This window comes from Podarcis erhardii, assembly GCF_964252035.2.
Source record: "Podarcis erhardii genome assembly, chromosome: 2".
NCBI classification, from domain to species: domain Eukaryota; kingdom Metazoa; phylum Chordata; class Lepidosauria; order Squamata; family Lacertidae; genus Podarcis; species Podarcis erhardii.
The window spans coordinates 94,467,318-94,490,491 of record NC_138498.1 but is presented as its reverse complement, the minus strand read 5'-3'; the positions used below and the strand labels follow the sequence as shown (position 1 = coordinate 94,490,491).

Here is a 23,174-nt window from a genome sequence, read left to right as displayed (position 1 = left end):
TATTAGCATAATAGGGAAAACAAACAGTGTAGAATAAGATAATTTTCTTACATTCAGCTATGTCATGTGGATAAGGATCTGACAAGGCTGTGACCCTTTCATTTAAAGAAATAGGCAAGGTTTGACCTTTCCAATCATATTAATTCATTGTTTTAAAACTCATCCTTTGTTTGACAATCTTATGTAATGCTACACATAAATGAAATGCTTTTGTTTGGCCCTTTCTGAATTCTGAGGCTTGCCTTAGGCCATGGCTTAATAAAATAGCTCAGTGATTTGAAAACAATGCATATTTATTTTTGATTGCTTCCTGCAAACAGCTAGGCCAAGAAAACTGTGGGGGTACCTTGTGGTATGGCAAGCACAGGGTCTTCTACAACAACCTTATCTCCTAAAAATGACAATATCTGACCTAAAAATAAATCTAAATCTTTAGAAAGCTATCCTATCTTGACATACCAGTCATTAGCAGGAGAGGGGAGGCTGGTGCCTTTGGGGATTGGTAAGACGGAAGGCAGGGATGCCAACACTGGTGGGAGCCAAAGGAAATGACTGGCAGAGCTAAAGGCAATGGAGCCAACTGGTTTTGACTCCATCCTCTTTCCTGCTGACTTCAACAAAGGCAACACTGAGACTAAGGAGGAAGAGGCTGACAGCAGTACCATCCCCTATATTGGTTTTAAGTTAGGAGGTAGGTAAATGGAGGCTAGTGGAGGCCAGACTGAGTTTCATGGGGCGGTGCTACTGTAATGATCTCAGGCAGGCAAGCAAGCGCCGATAAGAATTAATGAGTCTCTGGCAGTTTTATGTACGTTGATTTACAATTTACATCCAGAGAGCGGCTCCGGTCCTGCTGCCCTTAGTTGGTCACTCTGAGACTCTGCCATGTCACAGCACGAAGCGCGCCAAAGTCCAGTCATTTCTCTCTTACACTTCTGTTGCATTTCAACCCTTTCAGCTCTTCTGGTTCGGGGAGGTGGGTGAACTCCCCCCCCCCACCGCCACTATCAAACGAAGATCCCGCTAAATGCTGCCTCCCTCCTGGTTGCATAGCAACTCCCTCAATGTCATCTATCTCCTCCCCTCCCTCTGCCTTTGAGCTTTCCGAGTCTGGGAAGTCTTGGTGAAGGAGGGCCGAACTAGCCCAGCTCTGGCTGTGGCTGCAATTCCTCATCTCTAGAGTCAGACTCTGCTTCCCTATGTAGAGGCATTCCTTCATCTCCCAGGCATTTGATTCAGCCACGTCCCTGACAGCTACTCATCCTAATGGAGCAGTCTCCACTGTTTCTCAGATTTATGGCCTGAAGGAACTCCCTACATGTTCTCCTGAACTGATGAAGATACTGATCAGCTTTCACAAAACTAAATGGACTAGATCTTGGTTTATGCTTTTTCACATGTGGTTTTTGGATAATACGTAGTTTAGAGCTGAGGTAGCCAAAGTGGTGTCTTCCAGATGGAAGTCCAGCATCCCTTACCATTGACCATGCTGGCTGGAGCTGATGGGAGTTGAAGTCAAATAACACCTGGAGGGCAGCACATTGGTTACTCCTGGCTTACAAAGAAAGAGCGCAATCATTTATCTCTTCAGGTGACAACTCAGAAGTCCGTATTAGTTCTTTTCCATGCCAGAGATAAGCATGAGCTGCAGTGGCTGCTAAAGTACTATCAAGGACTCTTGTCTTATGTCTCTGCCTTTTCCCTCCTTTCATGATACAGAGAGTTGAAGGGGACCTTTCTGACATGTACTCAGTTTCTTTACAAGCATCTGCTTTTAAGATAAAGATCTGGTTTGTAAGGCTGTAACCTTTCAGTGAAGGAACAAATTCTTTTAAAAGGAAAGTGAGCTTCTTTCTGTTATTACGATGGCATTTTCAGAGATTTTAACAACGATTTAACCACTGATTGGAGAAATGCAAAAATAGACTTTCTAACAGAAGCACTACTGAAGATCTCTTGGGCATCAATAGCTATTGCCAACTACTGTTGCCTGAGGTATCTATAAAAATATTAGAGGCATTAAGATACCTTGGCTATCTGTTTTTTCTGTAGTTGGTTCCTGGTTTCCACTTTTCCTATTCGATATTATTATAGCAGAAAAACAGAATAAATTCCTATGGTCCCGGCACTATTCTGTGAGAGGACATGCTACTGTCAGGCTGACAGAGATGTACACTGAAATACAGCATGTGTAACTTAGGAACAACACCTTCTGTGGTATCAGAGTGCCTGTGTAGTGCAGCAATAAGAACAGAACCTTTCGAGAAAGGAGCTTTTATTGAGAGAACAAAATGTATGGGTTAACAATTGAAGAATATTCCAGAAATAGAAGATGTAAAGGGGAATGAGATAGCAATGAGTCAAAGGACGCTGCTTGGTGATGCATATGGAGAAGGGGCTGCAGTGGTGGGAGCCAGAAAGCTGGCAGGGGTAGAGAAACAGAGGGCAAATTAAACCTTGCCTTTTCTTCTACTGTCTTCAAACACATGGTGAACTGAAGATCCTTAGCATCAGGGTAAATTGTTATGAAGAGGTAGGAAGAGAAGAATGCAGCTATGCTTGACCAGACAAAGATTCCTTGAGAAAGGGGGCACAGAAATGGGCACCTGAAGTCAGGAGTTTTAAGGGCTGGTATTGCAGTGTCTGCAAACAGGAAGTATTTCATTATTTCCAGATGAACAAAATACAATTGTCTTTTTCTTTTTTTACTCTAAGCAGCTGTGGTACAGTGCTGCTTGAGAGTGTTTGCTTGTTTGTTTGTTTATATCCCGCCTTTTCCCCTGACAGGAGTCAAGGCATCTTACAGATACAAACAATAACCACTAAAAACACAGAAGAATCAATCATAAAAATATAATTAAACATGGATGGAATTAAAACTGTATACATATGCATGTATAAAGTATGTCTAAAATATACCCACAATTGCAATACAAACATCACAGCACCAGCAGTCAATTCTGAAAAGCCTGTTGGAACAAGAAAGTCTACACCTGCTGGCAGAAGGACAGCAAGGAGGGAGCCAGTGTAGCTTCTCTAGGGAGAGAGTTTCGGAGTCTGGGAGCAGCTACCAAGAAGGCCATTAAGTGTGCCTGTGAGGGTGACAGGACCTAGAGAATGGCCTCCCTTGAAGATCTCAAACCCTGGGCAGGTTCGTTTGAGGGAATATGGTCTTTCAGATAGCCAGTTGATAGGTGATGCATTGTTGTCTGTGACTCTGGTTTATCCACTTCTCCCACAGGAAAGCACCTTAGACTTTTTCAGATTTTTTTTTTTATCCAAGAAGAAACCCTCAGATCTGATTCAAAGAAATTTCTCTGTAGTGAACTTTCAGTGGCAACTCTACTCTGACTCTCGTTCTGTTTTGTTTAGGTTTGTAATGGTGACTATTGATTCCCTTCTTCCATGTCTGTTTTCAGCCAAGCATAATGGCAAAATTCTACTCGACTAATGTATATTCTGCTGGATTTATATTCTAGCCTGCCAATGGTAGAATTACAGCTAAGGACCTTTCCCTTTTTAAAATTGTGTGTTCAGTTTCATTGTAGTAAATGTATTCCCACTTGACTAAGAATATTGCAGTACAGGAAAAAAACATCCTATTCCCATGCATAGTTGATCTGTTAGCAGGTGGAGAACATGTCGTGTATCTTAATAAACTTGTTTCTACTGCGTGTTTCATCAAATTACTGAGTAGCTTTCCCATGATGCGTAGCAAGTAGCCTTTTGTCAACTTCTGTGAGCTGCTTTTGAGTGACACTGGTGTTAAATATCCCTTTTATCTGTTAAAAGCATATTAGAATTTAAAAACAAATGTTGAATGCTGTGGCTGTTAACAGAACTTTGTGTTTGTGGTTCAGCTTATGTTCTAACCTGTCCAAAACAGAAATTCTTTATGATATGGAAACATTATTTGTCTGGAAAATGATTGCTGTATTGTAGAACTGCTGTGATAACACAAAAGGGTTAACTTCAAAGTGCTAAACTTTTAATTGTTCGTTTGCTTCAGTTTTCAGCCCTTTCTGAAAAATCAAAGTGTTTTTCCCTCTGAAGTTGAGATATTCATTTTGCAGCCATAGGAATATCAATAGCTGTCTGCCACGTATCTGTTGTCTGTTTTTTATTTGCTGCCATTTGTGTATATATGTTCACATCACCAAATAAAATTATATTCTTTGTTTAGTATTGATAAACAAGGATAATACAATGGTACCTTGGGTTAAGTACTTAATTCGTTCCGGAGGTCTGTTCTTAACCTGAAACTGTTCTTAACCTGGAGCACCACTTTAGCTAAAGGGGCCTCCTGCTGCTGCTGCGCTGCCAGAGCACAATTTCTGTTCTCATCCTGAAGCAAAGTTCTTAACCCGAGGTACTATTTCTGGGTTAGCGGAGTCTGTAACCTGAAGTGTATGTAACTTGAAGCGTATGTAACCTGAGGTACCACTGTAATAAAAAAATGAAATAGATTGCATTGTCATATAAACCACCCATCCTAGAAGAGTGTTATATTTGAATTCTATGTAGGTGATATAAGAGTCTTGATTTTTGTCCTGCTGAGGTTGAAAGTCCAGAAGGGGGACATAATTCATTACCTTGAATTTTTATTTTATTTTATTATTTCCCACCCTTTCCTCCCGCTGGAGGCCGGTGATTAATGTTAACTATAATCAAGGCTGTTCTTACCAAAGGATTTGGGGGAAAGACTATAGTTAAATATAGCTATTTTCACGCTTCGTTCCACATATTTATTCAATGCACAGAGCGGAGCAGAAAAACACCAGCTGGTTCTGCCCTCTCTTCCACACTTTAGGTGGAACAACAGGCTTTACACATCCACAGCTGTATATGTAGGTCCTGCACACTTGCAAAAGTCTAAGATGACACATACAGTTGTACACGTGTAGGGCCAGCACATGGAGTCAGGGGCAGTCATCATAATTTCACATTTCCTTTCTCTGCATGCACATTTTGTTTTTTCTTGAGGCGCACAGGTATGATACATTACATAAATATCTTGTCTAAATCTTATATATTCTGCCTGAAGCATCTACTTTTTTTAGAACAGAGAATTATTATTATTATTTGAAAAAGCAAACAAATAATCTAGGTTTCCTAAGTATGAGAAAACTGACTCAGGGTAAAACAGTTGTTTTCAGAAGTCTCTACCAGACTAGAGGAAGATCTAAGGATAAAAACCACGGAGGACTATCTTTTTGTCTTTGTTTGTGTGGCTGTGTTTCAGCAGAAAAGGCACATCATTTAAACCAAACATTCACTAGTCAGAAAAAAATAATGTTACAAAAATATACCAGTGTCAAGCAGTACAGTTTTTAGCCATTTCCCCTTCAACTTTACTGCACTTCCTGATTGTATAGAATTCATTTTCATTAGCATTTTCCTGCATTTGCTGACTTTGTACTCTCTAGAATAGATCTATGTAGACCCACTTGTTGGGTAAGTTCTCCTTGTATGTCTCCAAATATTTTCATGGCTTGAATCAGGATTTCCAAGCAATGTAGTATACAGCAGGCACATCTTACGTGGGGGTTACATTCTGACGCTATTGTGTAGAACCAAAATAGTGTATAGACAAAACACATTGGGTGCATTGATGGGTGGGATTGCCAAAATCTTTCCCCCCAGATGCCCGTTTCCTTTCCTCCACCCTTTTATTTATTTCTTTAATTGCCAAGCGCGTAAAGCTGAATGCATAGAATTAAATGTGTGTGAGTGTACTGTAGTTGCAAAAATCAGCTAGGCATTGAGGAAGAAGGAGGCACAAATACGTCTTCAGTCTTTGTCCTTTGCAACAATAGAATTCAATTCTATTGATATTTTGACCAATATATGAGGCATCAAAACTTGACTTTTACAGAGATTGCCTAAATATTTACATATGGTTTGGAATTTGTTTTAATTTTGCCTGCTTTTAATGAGGTAGCCTTTATCTCCAAATTCTGTCTCTGGTCTAATGTAAAGCCTATACTGGTTCCTCCTTATTATCAAGGGGGGAACCCCCCTGCAGGATAAAAAAATGAGGAAATGTAGAAGTCTGTCAGGCGATACAATGGTACCTTGGGTTACATACGCTTCAGGTTACATACGCCTCAGGTTACAGACTCCACTAACCCAGAAATAGTGCTTCAGGTTAAGAACTTTGCTTCAGGATGAGAACAGAAATCGTGCTCTGGCGGCGCAGCAGCAGTGGGAGGCCCCATTAGCTAAAGTGGTGCTTCAGGTTAAGAACAGATCTCCGGAACGAATTAAGTACTTAACCGAAGGTACCACTGTATAAGCCTTTGGTTTGCCAGGTTTTTATCTCGAGGTTTTGTGCTGCATGATGTGGGTGATGTGCCAGGAGAATTAGTGGGGATGGGGTTGGGGACAGTTTGCCTATTTCTGCTTTAAGCATAGTCTGTGTGTACCTTTTTAGTGTTGTGGGAATTTTCCTTAGTTTGTTTGGGAGGAACAAATGAAACTGATCTGTAGAAAATGTAACTTGGGGGAAAAAAAGACATTGCACATACTTTTGTAAACCAAGAAACCTTTAATAAAAATATGTTAAAAATGGGAAAAAATGAGGAAGTGTGGGCTATGCACAGAAGCCATTTCATGTAATCTAAAATGCTGAGGGGAAAAGACATGGATAGAGTAATAAAAAGGTATGCTCAACATGGGCACTAATAAAAGAAGAACTAAGCATCATTACAAGGTCAATGTAACTAAATTGGTATCTTCACTGTATTATAAGAAAGTAATGAGAAACACCTTCAGTCTCAAACAGAAGTCAATAGAAAATCAACAAACAGCTACTGCAGACATCCTTTATCTAGCAAGAATCAGAGTCAACATGCTAGCATTCTGGAATAGCACACAAAAAGTCTTTTAAAAGAGGACAAACAACTTCCAGCAAACAGCAAAAGCAGCCATCCCCATTATTTTATCTCTCCGCAGCATGTTGGTGAAATAATGAAAGAAATACAGGTCAAACCAGCATTTTTTCAGGCATAAAATTGCACACAATTTAGGTTTATAGCACCAGATGGCCACAGAAGTGAAGCTAAATTGAGTGCTGCGTGAGGCAGGGAGAGAACAGGGAATCTGAAATGCAAGTTAAAGATAAGGTGGCAGACATTTCTCTCCCCAGACGTAATCACAGCAAAGCACCCTATTATCAACAGCATTAGGAACATTTTGAGATAACGGATAATGATTGAAATTATGCTAGAGATAATTGTTTTAGAAATGAAGATCCAAACGTGTGATCAACCTACTTCAGAAAGGTGAGTTCCAGACACTGATATAAGACCTAAACTGCTATTTCAACACATCATACAACAATATAGTGAAATAATAGATAAGTGATTAACTATGCATTGCACTTAACATCTAACATAGCACTCAGAGTGTAATCGCCCTAATTTGCAATTGTAAATCTCTTGTTATCAATTAATTTACACTGCACAAGTAACCATCTGATTATCTTCTTACATACCAGTATTTACACAGTAATTAAATTGTAACTAATTAGCATGTAATTGCACATACTTATTTGTACCTTGTAAAGTGAATGATGTATTTAAACATAGTTGAAATACTTGCAATTAAGAAAACATGAATACTTTTCATGTCACATAATTTTGCATATGACTGAACAGTCTCCCAAGTGATTTGTCTGGGAGTGGGGTGCACTGATTGTCTCAGTTGGCCTTATGAATATAATTTCGAAGGAGTGTGCACACTGCAAAGTAACCATAACCAAAAGACTACCCTATTAAGATGCTTTTGGAGGATATGCTGTATGAATGTCATCAAGGGCAACGACAGTTGCATGATTTGTCCAGTCATTTATAATTCAAGTTTTATTTTTATGTTTCTTACCTTTCCAACAGTGTGAATTGCTCTGTAAAAAGGTTTTGACTTCAGAACAAAACTCTTATTCTCCTACATGTGAGCAATAATGGCACACTTGAATCTATTGGTTCAGGTCCTACCCTCCGAAGCAGAAGAAAATAAGTTTGCTCCACCTTCCATGTATGAGAACCCTTTATATACTTGAAGATGGCTATCATATCTCCTCTCAGCCTTCCATTTTCCAGGCTAAACATACCTAACTCCATCAACTGTTCCTCATAAGACTTGGTTTCCAACAACAGGTTTGATTCAAACAACAACGGGCCCCAAAAAGAACCCTGCAGTACCCCACTTGTCACTTTCCCCCAGGATGATTAGAAACTATTTGTGAGCACTCTCTGATTCTCCAGAGGTTTTGTTTTCTTGAGGACAACATTTGCCCACCACCAGTCCACATGGACAGGTTTCTGTGTGTTGCGTTACTCCAGAGGTTTGACTTCTGCAATGGCCGATTTTCCTCCTCCCTAGGGGCACCCCACCTGCATTGCTGTTTCAGGACAGTCCACTCTGCTCTGTCAGTAAATTCTTCATCTTGCCCAATAGCTCGAAGAGTGAATAGGTGGGCCTCATGTTGCTGTATCTTCTCTTCCAGCAAGGCAGACAGCTTGCACTTGCTAAAGGTGTAGTTTTGTGCATTCTCAGACAGGAAGGCAAACATGGCACAGCAGCTCCTTCACTGTCCATGTCCCTTGGTCTTATGTCCACTGTAAGACAGCACTCCTGACCTCCTTCTCAAACTGCCTCAGTAAAACCCTGTTTACAAGTCATAGTCACAAGCTTCCAGAGCCTGCAAACAGCTGAACAGAACTGCTAATGGCTGCTAACTTGATGATGGTGGTTGGGAATATTGGGCTCCAAAGCCCAGAAGCCCAAGGTTGTAACCTGTCCTGGAAACCATATGCTAAAGGACCAGTAAAAGTCAAACAAACAAAGCAGACACATAAATAAGTAAAACAAGCAGGACATGAGTGCAACAGCACTCTTTCCCCTGCTGGAAAAGATTTAGAGGTGTAGCATAAATGTACTTGACACCAAGAAAGCAAACTTGCATTGCCTCCTCACTTAAAAAAGCAAAACAAAAACTACCTAAGATTGGCACACCATGTTAATTATACATTGTTATAAGTGGTGTAGTTGATTTATTCTATGCAAATAAGGAAAGAATCACTTAATCAGCAGTTCAAACACAGTATGTGTATCAACTGAAAGCAAAGCAAATTGCAATGTGTTTTATTTCAAGCTGAATGGTAATGAATATGCCAGAGTGTCATAGTATGAACTATATTTTTAAGTAATCATTTATTTTCACTGACAGGTGCACTCCTCTTGTGTTTACCTAAGAAAGCTGCTTCCCAGCATATTTTTTCATATATATCCTGTATCTTTATTTTTAATACATTGGAGTGCACAGATGATTCTCTCTAGAGCATATGAAAAGCATACATTAAATAGGAAGGAAAAAATAAGGTCGAACAACTAATATCCTTGGCTTTTAAATAAGCCTGTAAATCATGCTTTTTTCTTCTGACAATTGTTGCAAATAGGTCGGATATCTAAGGATGATATTGTCAATACAAAGCCAGGAAGGTCAGTGTTCATTTCATTTGTAAAACTAATTACATCAAACAAATTTCATTTTCAAACCCCAAAATCAATTGATGTGTATAAATCTGTTCCCTAATGATGGATACATTCAGTTTGTTATCATCTTGTAACGTTTTGAGATTCAATTTTCACTTTTATGGAAGTGGTGGGCAAATTGCTTTTGCTTGTTTTACTATACAGTATTTAACTAATCCCAACACTAGGTATTTCCCCAACAGAAAAAAATGATACTTTCAAACTGTTTATTCCAGAATTAGAAGCACTCATATAAACTCTCATTCAGTTACATAGAATTGTGTACTAACTACAACAGAGTATCGGCTTTAAGGTACAGTAGGCTCACAATGTGTGGGGGCTACCTTCCGGGAGGGGGTGTGTGGGTAAAGGTGAAATTGTCTATACAGGAGTCAGAACCAGCCTGGAACTCACCCACCCAACCCCACCCATGCAACCATCCTGACCTTTCTGAAGCTGGTGTGCTGAGCAGGTCTCCCTCCCACTCCTGCAAGATGGAGAGCTTTTAAGCTTTGCACCTTGCTTACTAGGCTCCACCAGACTTTCAAGAATCTGGGCTGTCCAAAATCTTGTGAAAGCCCCTCAGAGCCGATGTGATACCTTCCCACAGCCTGTGTTTAACTTGTGCAACTGCACCTGGCTGGCCACCAAGCACTTAGATCTGCAATAGTGAACACTGAATGCACAAGTTGAGAGTTGACTGGGCCCTGATCAGATATCTTACTTTTTTTTCTTGGTGGGTAGTGAACTGCTATAACTCTGTGAATTGACTTCATTTTACCAGCACAAAAAGTAACTTACAGCACCACAGGTAGTAAGTACATAGTGCTTGCAATTTCCCCATCCTCAGACCTTGCTAATTTGTACACATGTGCCACTCTGTATCTTTGATTATACCATCATATTCTACACCCAAAGTATTGGAAGAGGCCCTGCCTTGTATGGCCTGGATTTCATCCCATACTAGTCCTACTTAGGGCAGAACCATTGAAGTTAATTGAGATGACTAATTTAAATCCACTAGTTTCAATGGGTGTACTCTTGAGTAGGACTTAGTTGGATACAACCCACTTTGTTGTATGAGTGCACGATAGCGGCTGTTCATATTCTTAGTTAAGGTACTAAAATCAACAGTCTTGCTTCCAATTAATTTATTTAGGAAAAGCACCTGGACAATGCAAGTTCATACTGATTTGTATTACAGAACAAATCACCCCAACTATTCCTCTTTAAGCCTTGAAAGTTGGCTTGTGGAACACTTTCCTTCATCAGAGAGATTACACTTACCAGACATGTTTCGACTGATGTCAGACATTGTTTGTATGGAAAGGAAGTGAATATGCCTAAAATGTGTATAGAATAGATTTTAAGTTTCAGGTTTTCAAAAGTGTCTCACTCTCCAGTTTAGCTGTCATCAGCAATCTATTGTGTTAATGACAATGAATGAATTCATGAATAGGAGTAGAGCCTGTGATCCAAATATTGTATGACAAAAAGCTGTGATGTACTTTATAATTTATCAAGTACAGCTGGAAGATGAGTTAAACATGGCATTCCTTTTGGGCAAAATCACTGTTTCCCTGCACAAGAGAGTCAGCTTTCCTCTTACTGGCCCATGTGGATTTAGGATGGGAGGGATCGGGCCTGTCAAGATCACAGTTTCATATTCTGGTAGTGGAAAGAGGTGGAATGGAATGAAACTATAGTACCACACACTTTTTATATAGTTCACTTTAGTAGGATTCACCATTAGTAGCCCTGAAATTGTAAAATCACTAACATAATCATATTATTAAACATACTTTATATTAAAAATTACCACTTGACGCTTATTTTCCAGTATGCCCAGTTAGTTTATGGGATTCAAATACATCCTAAGGTTTCTATATTAGGGGTTCCGAAACTGTGGCCTTTACATTGGTAATCTTCACATTCTAGTTTTTATATAAAGGAATATACATCCTCTACTTCCAAGCAAATCATGGTTTCTGATAGAGACTCCAGCCCAGGCTCACTATCTTAATGTGGGTCTTCTTCATCATCATCCATTTGTTCCCTTCATATAATCTCATATCAGAAACTCTGATTTTGAATGGTTTGCAAATACACACAATTACCTTGAAGTATTGCTCAGGACCGCCTCTCTCCACATGAACCTACCTGGGACCCTGAGAACATCTTCTGAGGCCCTTCTTTATGTTCCTCCTACATAACAGGTCTGGAGAGTGGCAACATGAGAACGGGCCTTCTCTGTAGTGGCTCTTCATTTGTGGAATGCTCTCCCCAGAGAGGTTCCGCTGGCACCTTCATTATGCACCTTTAGGCGCCAGGAGAAAATGTTCCTCTTTAACTACGCCTTTGGCTGATTGACATCCGATATCCTTTTGAAATGTGTTGTAGAAGGGGGAATTATTGGGTTGTTTTTGTTTTTATAATGTATATTATGTTTTTTATACCTGCTATTTTATGTTGTGAACTGCCCTGAGATCTATGGTTATAGGGTAGTAACAAATTTAATAAATATTAATAATAAAAATAATAATTAAGGATAAACTGGTGACTCTTCATGTTTGAGCCTTTTATGGTGCTAGAGTTCTCATCCTTTTCAACTGGATGCCTGTCGGAAGCTCACAAGCAGGATCTGAGTGCACTTACTGGTATAGAACAGGTTTTTCTTTGTAGACAGGATTCTTGAAAACCTCCTACACATTTTATTATGCCTTTAGCGAAAATTGCTTTATGCAAAAACATTTTCTGTTTGATAGACAGTTCTAGTACCAAGTCAAAATGGATAGCGATGGAATCCCCCATGGCTTTTGAGATTGCTAATATATATACAGAACAATTGGAAGTTACATTTATGGAGTGGAGTCCACATTTTCCCCCTCCCTCCATGAAGTGTTTCCTAATTGATGTTCACGCTATTTCGTATGAAATGGGGATCTTTCTTTGGGTACAGCTGAGAGAACAAACCTCAGTTCTGATGAGCAGAGTCATAGAATGTCACTTGTTGTATCTTTGAATCCAATACTACTGTTCTTGACATTTACAGAAGGATGGCTAGGGAAATTTCTGAGAAGCTTATAGCTTCACACAGTCTTACTGTAATGCATTATATACTGTTGTATAGGAGAGCATTATGTTTGTTTCACGGTAATTTCATAGTTATGACTCCCAGCGTGATCTCTGCTTGTGAAAGATGCAAGCACTTGAATTGACAGAAGCTGACATACACTTGTTTTAAAGTGAAATTGCTTTGGACTTGCTGAGTACTGGGTGTTAACATAGTTTAAATGCATTAGATTTTAAGTGTAGAAATATGGTTTCTGTGTGGCCTGTAAGGATATAAGAACAATAAACACCTCAAATGTGTATCTACAACAGTGGCACATACTGTAAGAAAGATGGGTGAATTAATTTTTCAGTGCAGTGGAATTAAAAAACCCTCATCTTTCCTTATAGCTGATCCTTCTAAAGAGAGAAAAAAGCCTATAAGCTTCAATTCAGGCTTTTTTCGGTTTTGAAAAGTCTCATGGTTTGTATATTTATTCTTGTTCAAACACACATCTGCAGGCACAGACAAATATTACTAAAGAAACAAAATCAAAGCGGACAAAATACACTAATAAAATCACAACAAACTTACATTTTTATTAGTGCTATTAGCAATGAACACCATATGTCATGGAACTTCTCAAATTAATGTGATGAAAGGGTAAAAAACTAGAAATAGTGAATAAGTGAGCAATGGGAATAGAGTTTTCAAAGCAATGGGAATAGAGTTTTCAAAGCTATGAATGCTTGAAAACCTATTTTTTGTGATTATAGCTTTGTTTTGTACACATAGCATCTTTTAGTGATTCCCACACAGATCTGGGATGATGGAAGGGCCTAATAGGTTTTGGAAACTATGGATATTCAATGAACTGCACAACTATATTATGTGCCCAATAATGTTTTCAGGTTTTGTGTTAGAATAGCAGTGGCTCTTCTTCCTGGATGCCTGCTTTGCAAAATACTTTTGAACCTGCAGGCTTGTTCAAAAATAGTTTGTAGCGTGACTGGAGGTTCCAGTATGTGGGTTCTTGAGCAGAAGGTCTGTTGCTGGAGGTCCTCCCTGAATTTGACATGGTGCCTTCCAGTAGTGCTCCACCAGTAATGGGACCAAAACTGGAGCACTCCGGGGAGATGTCTGGGTGGCCAGGGACCCATAGAATCCTCAGCTCCCTTGTGGGAAACTACTGCAGCTTGAGAGCTGGCACAATTAATTCCCTCCCATTGGAAGCAGGGGGAAGGGGAAAAAATGGTTGTCTCCCGCACCTTCTGCCTTAGCCAGTGCTGGCAGGACTTAGGAGATGAAGGCTGCTGTTCTGCAGATTACCCTCCACTGCTAAGATTTCTTTGTGGTTGTCTGTGCAAAGGGGGAAAGGGAGAAATCCCACTGGGCATTCGCAAAGCCTTGGACCCCAGTTCCAGATTACAGCCTGCATGTGATAATTTGGGTAGATCCTTTTGTTGATCATCAAGACAGCATTGTCTTGGGCTGCCATATGTCCAGATTTCAAAGGTGGAATTGACGTCTGGGGGGATTTCCAAAAGGCGTCGCTTTGTCCTGGATCTTAGGCAAGTCAATTGAAAAATCGACAACTTTGAAAGCTCAAAGCTCACCAACTTCCAGGTTTTCCTTAAAAATCCTCAACAATTTTGGTGATGTCCTGGTTTTTACTTTTTGAAATATGGCAACCCTAGCTTTGTGTTTAGCTTGCTTTATAAACTGCTCATCACATTGGTTCATATGAACATATGTGTTCAAATGAATTGCCTCCAGTAGTATGAACCTTTAGAGTTTATATCAAAGTCTACATAGCTATTACACAAAATCTCAAATATTTGCCTTCTTGAGCCCTCGTTATGTACAGATTTGGGTAGAGCTCAGTCTCTGTCTCTCGAAGCCTCAGTGTTATTCCCATTCTGAGAGGCCTCAATTCCACACACTTCAGATCAAGCCATAATGCTTGAGCTGGAAGAAAACTCTTCCCTCCAGCTAATCTGAATGAAAGCTACAACAGCGCAGAGAATAAAAGATGTGGCACTAATACTGCAGAAGCAGGGCTGCTGCTCTCTCTTGGAGTTTATGAACATGACTCACAAGTGCTGGCTAAGACATGTCAAAATTGGTCTCCAGGTTAGTCTAATTATATGTGCGTAGTACATACTTGTTATGATGGAGCTGTAACCCTTCCATTTTGAAACAGTAACACATAATTCTACCTCCAAAATTATAGCTAGCAAAATTGTTAAATAAGCTAGGAAGTAAGTGAGTAGACTAATGAATCCAGTAGGAGCTTTACTTCAAGGTTCAATTAAAGGCAAGGAATAGGATATCCTTTTCTTTCTATTTTTTGCAGGGGGAAGAGAATAGCTTCTAAACATACTTTGGTAGTTCTATATAGCTACTTATTTTTTGCTATGCACGTTGGGTTGCATTCTCATGGCAGTTTATTCCTTTCCTCAATGTTTCTCTGTTAATTTCCTTCTTATATTTGAGCTTTCACATGAGCTAAATGCACTTCCAGAGACATCACAAAATATAGCTCATGCCATTTGTTCCCAGAAAAAAATAATCTGCTTGTAAATAACATGTTCCTTTGCTACTACATCTTTACTTGCTCCACATCACATATTGCATTAGGTATGGGGTGGGTGTGTCAGCTGGGCCAAATGTCATGCCCGGGTGATGTGCTGTCAGGCTGCCAGAAAAGCCCTTCTGTCTGTTGTCCCATGCTGTAAGCAGAAACAGACACACTGCTTCACAGTAATTAACTTTATTGCTCAGTAGCCAAGGAGTCAGCACATGACACATCCATCAGATAAGCAAGTCAGTTGCAGAAGCTAAAGTCCCTCTTCATCCCTTATTTATACCTCCCTCCTTGCATTTTTTTTGCTGTGACTCGGCTTTTATTAATTGTTCTAGCCTTTTCTCAACCCTTCGTTCCTGCGCTGAGAGCGAGGGAGGAGAAGGAACCAAATCAGGACTGTATTGCAGAGCAGGAGGCACACTCCTCTTCACCCAGTGGCGTAGCTAGCCAATCGGGTGCCTGGTTCAGGTGTGTGTCCTGTAGCTGGGAGCAGGGCGAGCCGCCCATGGGGGTGGGGTAATCTGCGCCCGTGGGGCTGGGGAGATCAGCCTGTGGGGGCGGGGCAAGCTGCCCATGGGGGCGGGGCGAGCCTCTCCGACGCCTCCCCTTCAGCTTTAGGATGGCTGAGGGAGAGGCAGTAGGCAGACACAAGTCCCACACTGACATTTCAGGCAGCGCGAAACCTGCAGACACCTAAGCCACCACGTCACTCCTAAAAAGTTTCATGAACCCATTTTTTATTTTTAAAAAACTCATTTTGTCACACACACCCCTCAGTGATGACACCCTGCTTTTAGAAATGGAAACCTGCTTTTAGAAAGGGCCTACCTCCCTTTTAAGTAGACAGTATGTAACTAGAGAACATGTTCTTCTTCATATGAAGAAATAATCCAGTCTTGTTGTTTCGCAACTCCTGCCTAGCAGCTCTTCATAAAAATATTGTCCCTGCTCCATCAACCAACCAGCCAACCAAAACCATATTACCCTTTGCTTTTAGGCAAGCTCTCTCCTCTGTATCCACTCATACCTAGACCGTGAAGAGCTTTATTTAAGTGGGAAAGCATCCGTTTTGCATGATGAAGATTCCAAGGTTCAAACCCTGGCATCTCCAAATGGGGCTGAGAGTGGACCCTGCCTGAAATCGTGGAAAAGCCACTGTCAGTCACTGTAGACAGTACCAAGTCAGATGGTCCAATGCTCTGACTTGGTATAAGCTAGCATTCTGTGTTCCTGTGTGTTCATTCTGGTACACCCAACAATCCATTCTCAACAGCTAGGAAGAAAACACAGTGAACACAACGATTTCCTCTGCCAGAGTACAATCCAGGTTTTGTCCTACCTGCTTTTTGGCAACATCTGCATTCTTCACAAAATAGCCCAGTGGGGAGCTTAGGAGCAGTTCGTATAAAACCTATATTTATATCTTTTATCTTAAGCAGGGGATTGGGGAAAGAGGCCAGTGATCTCTAGACATTGCTTTATTTCTGACAGAATGCCATCACTCCCCGCTCCACAATTGGCAGCCATTGTGCACCGTGACACTTTTATCTAGATGTAAGTACTGACACCCCATTTCTTACCAAAAAAGCACTGGATCAAGCTAGTTGTTCACCTGCAGGTGCTGGTGCAAGTCCATGGAAATGTGGGGCGAGGGATGAAGAGGACCTCTAGAAAATGAGAGGCAAGTATAAAGGAGCAGAACAGGCTATGCATTCAAGTGGGAAGTGAAGGAGTTTGAAAATGGTGTTGCAGTTTCCTGCTCTGTATAGTTTAGGTGTTCTTTTCTTCGCATATGGAGAGAGGCAGATTGGCTGTTCTCTGTGGCTTGTCTTTACCAGAAACAGGAATGGAAATTGCTAATATTTGCTTAAGTCCAGAGAAGTAATCAATCCAGTGAATGTGATTGTTGTTTTCATTCCACAAATGGTACCTAATTGATTAATTCCCGCCTCCCTTGTCATTATGTTTCCCTTGCATTAAAATAAATGGAGTTGAATAACATAATTAATTATATAAAAACACTTAAGAAATAGGTTAGTTTGAGAAATAGTGACTGGCTGACATGACTGACATGAGATGTGAACCTTGGTGTCATCAGTCCTAGTCTCACTAACCACTATGCTCTACTGGTTTTCCAGTGATTTAATTGCACAGAAATGGTTAACTAGAAGTGTTTGTGAATATTAAAAAAAATCTCCTTTTTGGAATTTTAGATTTTGTCTCCAGATTTTATGACCTTGTGTGATGATGTGCATGCCCCCCCCCCCCCCCGGTTTCCTCAAGCTGTTTTGTTCTACTGCTGGATCCACTACTGTAACTTCATAATATTAGGAAATGGACAAAAAGGATCACAATACATTTATTGAAATGGAATAATACAGTGTAGGAACACTTCATGGAACAGTCTTTCTGTTTCATGCAGCTACATGATTTGTCAAGGGAGTCACTCTAAATCTTCTTTCTGGCCACTTGATGGAGGCAACAGCTTAAATACTGTTTTTTGATCTGTTTTTTAAATTGATGCTCAAGGTAGTTGATTAGATGCTGATTTGTACTGTAGTTTTGTGAGTTGTGTTTGTAGTCTACATGTTGTGTGTCTGATGAACTTTATGTATTATAAACATACAGCGAAAACCATTTGCTGGAATAACAATTACAACCCATCATTGCTGCTGAACACTGAACCAGGATCTATTTGGCTATATCCTAGAATGAGAAGTTTAGTAGAATGCAAATATTCTTAAGTGATTCATATTTTAACATTTACCGAGGTAGCAGCATGATTTTAAAGTAAAAAAGAAAATGGACATGGGTAAAAGCAGTGTATATCTTCTTTAAAAAGTAAAATAAAATCTTAGTTCTCAATTCAGGTAGGTAGCTGTGTTGGTCTGGCGCAGTCGAAATAAAAAATAAAATAAAAAAATTGTCCAGTAGCACCTTAGAGACCAACTAAGTTTGTTCTGGGTATAAGCTTTCGTGTGTATTTGAAGACATGTGCATGCAGAACAAACTTAATTGGTCTCTAAGGTACTACTGGACAATTTTTTAATTTTTTAATTTATTTCGACTTAGTTATCCAGTTTTGATTACAATCACACTTACTCCTGTGGTACCAGCTTCATGACCACCCACTTTTCATATTCACTACATCCTAAGCAGGAACTTCTTTTTTGTAGTAATTCCATCCCAGTTTCCATGAAAGGCACCAAAATCCAGCATAAAGGCTCTCCTCACAATCACTTTTGGCTTTTAAATCCAGAATTTGGACCCAGTTATTTTGACCCCGGCCATTTTAAGGGAAACACATGCTGAGATTCTTTGTGCAGCTGGAGACTGTTAGTTACAGCTTTGAGACTGCTGACTTTGGCACACTGAGAGCATCTGGGCAAACAAGAGAAGCGGAAGGTTCCAGAGGGGCTTGGCAGGCTGAAAAGAGCTTGTTCTGCCCGAAGTCAGTTTTGGACAGCTGGGTGTTGAGTCCAGGCTGCCGAATGATGAGGTTCAAATAGCTACAGGTGGAATAGCTGAACTTAGAGCATTGAGAGCTGTGCACACAGGAGGCCTGAGAGTAGCGCATAGCTGTCAAGAGCTGCTCAAGAGAGAATAAAGAGGTAACTCAAGTAGAAGGAAGGAAGCAGTGATTCATAGAGTGGAATAATCCAGGGGAGTGCTCGGTTTGGCATTTTTTGTTTTTAATTCATGATTTTGCTATGCTAAATTAGCCTTGTGCATGTAGATAAATATTCAGATCCCTTTTGTGTACAGGAGGAATATTTGGAGGAAAGCTAATTCTTGTAAGAATAGCGTAATGTTTCTAAGCAACAGAAACATTACTCTTGCTCAATTTTATAATTTGTATTGATTCATAATAGCACCTCCAAACAATTTTCAGGGAAATGGATCAGTCTGCTTATATTCACTCTTTTTAAAATTGAAGGCTGAATCTAATTAGTAAAATAACTTTTTTAAATCAATACACATGGTAACATTACATATGTGTTCTTACAGGTGATGCTGAACTGAAACAGGACTCTGTATCATGCCTTGAAGTAAGTAGAGTTTGTATCTTAGAGTTGTTGCTTATTCTATCGCATCATAATGATTTATCTCTTAATATTTTGTCCCAAGCTTCTTCTGAAAAATGGCAACTTGTGATAACAGATGGGTCTGTACAAATGCTTGTTTATTTTCATCTGAGGCAAGATCAGGGAAGGGGGGCTGTTCACACAATAAGTTCTGAAAAAACACTTTAACCTATCATTTGTTCAGACTTAACAATGTGAGATTCAGAATTTGAACTGAGTTGAATTAGAGGTTGGCGGTCACTGAGTGAATCAGAGGTTCTGGACAGATTCACATAGACCCTACTTGGTACCTTAGGTTGATAGTGTTGGGAATGTGGAGCAATCTGAAAGAATAATTCCTTGGATATACTTTCAAGCTAAATTCATTTTATTTTTAATTTTTTTTGTTAAAGTTTATGAAAGCTGTACATTTTGGGGGAAAGCACAGTTTTGAAATACTGTGACTTCAGAATAGGCATGATCCAATCCAGAAAGTTGTTTTGAAGTAGTTCAGTATGTAGAGCACATTCTTTTTTCCACTCAACAATACATTTACAAACAGTAAAATGCCTAAAAATAAGAGGAAATATATTGAGCCTATTGTTTGAAGGCCAATTCTTTGCTAAAAGACAAGTTTCCTTATATCAATCATAGTCTATTGAATACTGCCACTGCAGTATTGGTACAGCTCACATTACATTCTTGGTCCTAATTGGTATAAGTGTGGGTCCTCTACTAAGTGATAGAACACCTGCTTTACATGCAGAATGTCCAAGGTTCAGTCCCTGGGATCTCCAGGTAGGTCTAGAAGAGCCCCTGCCAGTCAGTGTAGATGATAATGAGGAAGATGGGTCGAATCCTAACTACCTTGCTCATTCCCTAATGTAGTCCCTATGTCGCCTGAGAGACAGGTGACACTTGAGAAAGGTGTGGGATTGCTGCTGAAGAGTGAAGTTGGGTGGAAGATGCAGAACCCACCCTTGTGCAACTATATATGCCATCTTCATGCACCATCTTCATGCACCATCTTTGAATCCTGCTCTTTGCAGATTTGCAGATTATTTAGATGTGAGGGAGACATGCATGAGTGAATTGTATTTCCTGTTGTTGTGCAGCTGATGTGATGTTCACAAAGGATGTTGAATAAGGGAAGTTATAGACTCCGTATAAAAATCTAATGAGCAGTTTATGTGCTACAGTAGTTTATAAAGACATACAGAATTGCTGAGCTTGAAGTTCTATATGGGACAAACTAAAGTGTTGAAAACATGGCTGCTACAGCTTTATTTTTGTTTTAAAAAAATCATTTTAAGAATAGGTATGATAAATCCTTGAAAGTAGTTTTTATTGCACCAACTCTTTTTGAAGGAGCTCTTGTCTGCAGCAACGTGCCAGGCTGCTTCTGTATTCTGCGCAGTCTACAAAGTCTTCACAATCATCTTTTGAAAGCTAATATGTAGGGGATTTTGAAATTTTGAAATCAATTAATAATCTACTGAATCATTTCCCCAGTGCTGTTCTTTTACTCTCAGATTTTATTACTCTGTCTCTACTGAGTGGTTGCAGACGAGCAGATCATTAAAATATTTATTTTGTCAATTGTTCTCCTTTTTCCAGATTTGAATTATTCATATGTTTCTCTTGGGTTGCTAGCATGTTGTTGAGAATGCTAATTGACCTTATTTTATTGTTTGAAATAATAAGAGAATTGAAGACATTTTTTTCTGAACCGGATGATTCAGTTTCAACTCAATACGTCTTTTCCAAAACATTTTCCCACTTCTTTCTATTTCCCTCTTTTGTTGTGCATTGTTTAGACAGTTTTCAATTTCCAAATATGCAGAAAGGATTTTTATATTTAATGCAGGATTTTTAGATTCTCTTCTAAGAAGTGCAGTGCTGGGAATTCTACAGTTAATGCTGGATGCAGTGTTTTGGCACACTGAGAACTCTTCATATACATTATCTCAGTAATCCTTTCAGCTGACCTATAAGTTAGATCAGTATTATTATCCCCATATTGCTGTGGGTGGCTGAATGTCATCTAGCACGTTCATAGCACAAATGTAAAATTTGAACTGGGAAATTTTCACAGCTCATATTGTAATCTGTCTGTCTGTCTATCTTATCTACTGTTCACCCTACTTTTCAAATGAAAGAGGCCCCCAGATGGGCTTATAAATATCAGTAATAAGACAGTCCCTGCTCATAGGCTTATAATCTACATAACACAAAAGGAAAAGCAATTTGGAGGGAGAAAAAGCAGATTTCAGAACTAGTTATTAGTTAATGTTTTAAAAGGGATCCAGGTTGGTTGTTCCGGGAGAGTTTGTACAAATCATCATTAAATATAGAATCACCAAGCGTAAAGAAGAACAAGTCTTGCTGAAGAAGAAAACAGCATGGCGTCTGCAAGAATAAGCACAATAGAGTTCTTTGAATGTCAATCAGCATATAGATAAAGGTGATCTAGTGTGCTTAGACTTTTTAAAAACAATTTGATGAAGACTTGCAACTTTTAAGGAAAGTTACTTTCTGAAATGATTACCTGTTTCAGTAATATCTGTATTTCTCCATGTAAATCTTTTCTACTTCCAAGTGGATACCAGTAAAATGTTAGAGGAGAGGGTCTTATACCCACGGATATCTGAACAAGTGCCCTGTATGTGAACCTGCTGTTTACTGATTCTCTTAGATTGTTTAGTGTTGTCTTCTTCATTTTCATTTGCAAATCAAATATGGTCCAAACCCAATTTGTTTTACATGGCATTTTTTTGCCTACAGTATTTTTCCATATTTCATGATATACGAGTAGCACTGTGGTTTACAAGTGAGCATTTAGTCTTCTCTGCAATCATTTTGCAGCTGCTGAATATTTATATTCTTACATCAAGCATACATGAATCCTACTATAATTCCTTAATGCAAATGTGACATTTTATGCTGACTTTGTAATATGCAAAGAACGTTCTGCTGAAGTATGATAAATTCTAAAAAAAACCAAACCCCATTCCTGACCCCCTTACTTAGTACAAGTCTTTACTATCATTGGCTTTCCCTGTTTCACTTTATATTGTGTGTGACCCTTGGAATGTAAAAGTGTAATTTGTGTCCTTGTGCAAGTAATTTCCTTTATGTTTGGTGGGCCAGCTGGATGCTTTCCTAAAATAAAATTTGATCCACTAACTACTCTGAGCTGATCCCTAATGAATGATTAGTGTTATTGCTTCTCCTGGAGAACTTAGGAGTTTCTTCTTCAGCATAGCTTTATTTGCTTCCATTCTTTGGTCCATGGTATACATGGTGTCTGTTGGTCTTTGTAATCCCTTGAATTAACAATATCTCCATTTTTGTTGCTCAGTTCTCCTTCTTTACTTTCCAGTTTCTTTGCCACATAATTCATTTTAAACCACCTTGACCTTCCTATGGTCAGCTGTGCTTGATTTGTAAGGACATTTCCACATTCAAAATTCACCAGAATAAAACTTCTCCAGTGCTTCTTTACATGCCCTTTTTATGGCTGGGTCATTAGTTGATACTTTTGGTAATTGTGGTGAGCTTGGCACTATGTATTCTGCATTCTGTATAGCACTAGGCCTTAAGAACTTAAGAGACCCGTTGGATCAGACCACAATATCTGGTTTATCATACTTCTTCCCACAGAAAGGCTGCAAGCAGGGCATGAAGGTGACAGCACTTTCCTGCTGTTTTCTTCCCAGCAATTGATTAATATAAACTCAGAACTTGGCTAATTGCAAAATTTGGCTTGCACAAAATGTGGCAGTGTGAAGGGCTCCTGTTCACAAAGCCAGCATGAATTACATCACCATCCCCCCCCCCTTTCAGCTGATAACCAACATTCTGTGGTTACTGAATAAGCTGTCTTCATTAATATTTTGGTGTTGTTTGGGGAGATGATGCAGGTAATATGCAAACC

At 39.5% G+C, this 23,174-nt stretch overlaps 1 protein-coding gene across 5 annotated transcripts in view; it reads left to right on the top strand.

Moving 5' to 3' along the window:
• The window catches only part of LOC309336526 (contactin-4), a 525,279-nt gene that overhangs the window by 32,153 nt on the left and 469,952 nt on the right, over positions 1-23,174 (top strand). For 4 of the 5 annotated variants that reach the window (XM_081852419.1, XM_081852424.1, XM_081852423.1 and 1 more), the window contains exon 2: positions 19,182-19,222. The exons of the other annotated variant lie outside the window; for it this stretch is intronic. The gene's annotated coding sequence lies outside the window, so the exon portion shown is untranslated. The remainder of the gene's footprint in view (positions 1-19,181; positions 19,223-23,174) is intronic. 5 annotated transcript variants of the gene reach the window in all.